This window comes from Corvus brachyrhynchos, unplaced genomic scaffold, assembly GCF_000691975.1.
Source record: "Corvus brachyrhynchos isolate BGI_N302 unplaced genomic scaffold, ASM69197v1 scaffold279, whole genome shotgun sequence".
NCBI classification, from domain to species: Eukaryota; Metazoa; Chordata; class Aves; order Passeriformes; family Corvidae; genus Corvus; species Corvus brachyrhynchos.
The window spans coordinates 11,096,839-11,101,768 of NW_008246060.1; the positions used below are offsets into that span (position 1 = coordinate 11,096,839).

Genomic DNA, 4,930 nt, shown 5'->3' on the forward strand with positions numbered 1-4,930 from the left:
CCTGCAGAAAATCTGCAACTGTTAGTTGCAGGAAAAAGCAGCGCGTAAGGTAAATCAATTAGCTTGCTAATTTCTCACCCTCATTCATTTAGCTCTGCACTGTATTTGTCGTAATTGACTATAATTATGTTAATTACCAACTCCAGCATAATTACTATATTTATTGTCATTGAGCACACTATGTACCCAAAGCAAAGCTGGCATTTGTTGGGCATCAAAAAAATAAATAAATAAAACCACACAACTGTCGGGAGGGCTTTCTCTGAAAACTGGCTGATATACCTTTAGCAAATGAAAGGGCAAAAGAGATTTCATGCAATGCTAGTTTGAAAGCATCGGTTCATTAAGGATATTAATTTTCTGATAACTACACATTTAAGCATGACACACTGGAGCAGTATCTACAGGATTTAGCAATTATTAATGCGTGACAGTTTCAAATGCTAAGTGAATCAATTAAACAGCAGCATTCACAATTTGAGAAGAGATAACTGCTTCATAACTGCCTAAGACTACAATTTTCACATGACAAAAAAGGGCCATTCAGGCTCCTTCAAAACCTGACAGGTCAAGAAAGAAGTTTGAAACAAAAGCACCTTATAACCATCATCTCTCCTCTTTACTTGTCAGATCAACTTTGCTAGTGTCTCCGCTGAAATGGCATCACCATGCCAGCTGCCACAAGGTGATTTTTCATGTCTTGTCAAAGAAATCTTTTATTCTATTTGCTCTGCATTAACATGTTACATTTATTGATCAAGCCCTTTCTGCAGCCACAGCAGGGCACTGTGCTCTTATGCCTAAGGGGGCTTTGATGTCCTGGTGACATTCTAGACCGAATAATGCACATACTAAATGGATTTAATGCAGAAATGTGTTTGTGCATGACAGCTACATTAATAACAGCCCCTCATACTGATAAATATGCAATTGCTACGATTAAGAGTTACCCAATTATGGTGAAAATATTTTTCTACCTTATAAATAAAACCATCAAAAAGTTTTAACAATAGTACATTTTCTTCAACATTTTAAAGTGCTATAAAGATGAGTCTAAAGGCTTTAAAAAATGTGTCATGCTTTGTTTTGAATTCTGGCTTTTATTTCCATCTCTCTTTTGTTGTTCAGCTTCCTGTTCTGCATGTCTTATTGATGCGCAGACTGGGAAGGTGGCAAGGAAAAAAAAAAGCCTTTCTTTCACATACTCAACTTACAAAGAGGAACATGCCCTGTAAAAACTGAAGCCCATTTTCAGGCTGCCACTTGCATATTCCCCCAGGCAAAAAAAAACAGGAGGCAGAAGAGAGAAAGAACATTATCTAGTCCACAGAGAAGACATTACAAAGCCTCAGCCTCACAAAAGTCATGGAGGAACATTCCAGACTAGGATTGAAGTTCAAGGGGATGTTTTCATACACACACCTTCTTCATCAGACAGTAGAAATTATGCACAAGCACATACTGTGCAAATTATTCATGCTCCTAGCAGAAATAATCTGCACCCTAGAGAGAGGGAAGAGATATTTGTATCTCCATGAGCACAATTATTGGATTAATCCTTCCTCATTGGCCAAGATTAAAGATTCACTCTCCCTTTCACCTCATAGCTTAGACCGAGAAGGAATCTCTGGAAGAAAAATGAAAACAACTCACATGCTTAAAGCTACTGAGGACAAAATTACAAGATGGGCTTCTAGGTGAACTGAACTGTAGATGTTATTTATGAAAGCATGGCACCTATTTGTACAAAACCACTGACATCTCTTATTCAAGTGCATTTAGCCTTTAATATGAAAGGAAAAATTGTATACAAAGTCATCTAGGACAAGCAAAAAAAGCTTTGAATAAGTTGTGGGTTGTCTGGGGTTCTTTTCTTCCTACGAGACAGTAAGATGCATCTAAACTAAAATCTTTGTATTTCATCCAAATCTCTACTCCCTACTTCCATTAGATCCTTCCTGCTCACTTACTGCTTTCTTTCCTTCACCAGTGATTACTATTCTTTTTTTAATGAAATCTTTAATTTTCAATGATCAACAATAGTTTGACTATTGTCATTCCACCTTGAAATCCTTCACAAAGTGTCCAGGTAACACTAACACTGACACATCAGTGTCTCTTCTTCCCATACTCTATGCCTTCACAAAATGAGAACCTGGGAATGTTTTCCACATATTATGAAAGGACTCTGTTACTAGGGAAGGCTATCAAATACAGTTGCCATGAGAAGCTCAGGAGCAGACTTCCAAAGTAAAACATCTCTGCTCCTGAAACATGCCTTATTGAAAATACACAGTGTAAACAGTTCATTTCTAAGATAGCTGAAAATCACTATCAAATCAAAAGAGCTGCTACAACTCAGGCCATTATGACCACACCAATAAAGCTGAAGAATCACAGCATAACTGGGGTTGGAAGGGGCATCTAGAGATCATCTAGTCCAATTCCCTGCTCAGAACAGGGGGATTTCAAAAGTTAGATCAGGTTGCTTGGGATTTTGTCCAGTCACATTTTAAATATCACCCAGGATGGAGATTCCACAGCCTCTCTAGGCACCTCTTCCACTCCACCTTCCCTGTGGTGGCTGGAAATTCCCTTGCTGCAGCTGTGACAAGTGCCTCTTGTTCTTTGGCTGTACATCTGATAAGAGTTTGGCTCCGTCTTCTTCACACCCCTCCCCCCTCAGCCCCAAAAGGAAACAAAAGGTATCAGAAAGTATTCAAACAAAATCTGTAATGAAAACTGCACAAGAAGTCACAAGTGGACTGTAGTTGTCTGGGATTGAAGGATTTCCTTCTGCCAAAGACATAAGCACGAGGCAGTCCAGTGGTACCATATCTTGCCAATTACAGCCAGCATCTTTTAAGGACACACACTTTTGTCCCTTTGCCTCACACACAACATATTGCAGTTACTCCTCCCCTTTCACAACATTCCCATATAAGTTCCCTTGTACCTTTCTCCTCTTTCTTTCCTTTCCCTCACAGGGAAAAGGGGAGATGTGTAACCATTGCGACTGGTGACAGTCACTTCGACCGCCAGAAGAAGAGTTGGATCCATGTACTGCTCAGGGTAATCAAGGAGCAACACTAGTTTTTGGAAAAAGGCAAACAGGAAAGACACAAAAGCAACTTTTTATGATTATGTATCAAGTGCTACTATTAGATCTACCACATCTGATGCAAAGATAATTAAACATCTACACAGAACCTAAATTTTAATTAAGAAAGAGGAAGGGGCTCTAGTCTGGGAAGAATTCTGAAGTCAGAAGAAAGCGGTGAAAAATGTACTTTCCTCTGTATGAAATTGCCAGTTCAAAAGATCTAATGACAACCCTCTCCTCCTCTGTTATATGGATACATCACAAGCAAAAAGAAAATAACCAGAAAAATCTGATAACAAAACCACCACACTTAAGAACATTTGGTCTTCTTTTTTCCTTTCAAAAAACACACAAACTCTCATCCAATAATAAATCAAATTGAAATGAAAACTAACATCTTTACTGCAAGTAACTACTGTGCTAGCAAAACACAGTATTCTCTTCATCTTTTCCTATATTCTGATCATCCTTGGTGTTCTTCACTCAACTTACACCTTTACCAAGAGTTAGCAAGTTATACTAGAAAATCAAACTCCTTTCTAAATCAACATTAATTACAACATTGTTTCCCTAGTGAAAACAACATATTAAACTTTTCAAATTAAGCATTTACTGGTAAAAATCATAAAACTCATTGCTATACCATAACATTGTTAGATTTTTAAGCAATAATACCTGTTTAAAGAAGATGACACTGCTTACACTTGCTTCAACAGCTGCTCAAGACATTCTTCTATATTCACATTCATTTAAGGTTATGACATTTATTACATATCTTGTCTGACTTTCTCTATAATATGCAGGTATGGAGTTTATATACAAGTGCAAACCAGTGTGAACAGCTACTGTACCATAAACACTTCACTCTTAGTTTCTATATGCTTAGTAAATCTAAGCACTGCTCAAATGAGAAACCATTACTGCTCTCATCCCACTTAGTATTAGCTTCTCAAAGGGGGAAAAAAAAAAAAAAAGAAACACTTCTCCCCTTTCCCAAATCTGATTTCTGGTCTTAAAATACTTTTACAGATTTACAACTACAACTTCTCCTACATCACAAGCTGATTGTTCTTCCCCAAACCTCAATAAAACCAAATTATATCCCTTCTGAAAAACAGGCTGTTTTGGGCAGAAAAGGAAAGAAGGAAAGAAAACACAGATTTCAGAAATACACCACCAATTGTACTCTCCATGAAAATATGATCAGAGTTTTAAAGCAGTATTTTACATCCAAATTTAATGTTATGATTTTACTTTATGAAATAAACTCAGAGAACTGTTCTTCAAATCATGCATTAACCGAAAGAAACAAACACTTTTTTTTCCCAAAAATGTAAAGAAGGAGCAGTCTTGTCAACATGTTAAATCTAAATACACATACAGACCTTTAATTATCTTTATGACAAAATGAAAAAAATTACCATTTGATCCCCTCCCCCAGCAAAATTCTCTTTTCTGATTACAGTATCCGAAGGTACAGAGTCACAGTATAAGGTAACAACAATCCACAGATTTAGTGTTTCCTTTGCTCTGCTACCTCTTACATGTAAGACTCAGTCTTTCAGAGTTAGCAGAGGCTTAGAAGAACATTTATGAGTGTTAAGTAAGTTAAAATCGATGGCTGTTTCTTCTGGGAAAACAAGGCACCACAGCACACTACTTTTTGTATTACTCCTCACAAGCAGGCTGTGAGCTTACCCCAAATAAAATAAAAGGAAAATGAATTAATGAGTCCAACCCTATCTCCACAAACCTATTTTTGTTATTAAACAGACAATTGCACTCCAATTCTTTCTCCCTACTTACCTGAATATTTTACAAGCTGAA

At 37.1% G+C, this 4,930-nt stretch overlaps 1 protein-coding gene across 7 annotated transcripts in view; it reads right to left on the bottom strand.

The window, feature by feature from the left end:
* The window catches only part of CUNH10orf11 (chromosome unknown C10orf11 homolog), a 747,072-nt gene that overhangs the window by 606,300 nt on the left and 135,842 nt on the right, over window positions 1-4,930 (bottom strand). The gene's annotated exons all lie outside the window — the stretch shown is intronic.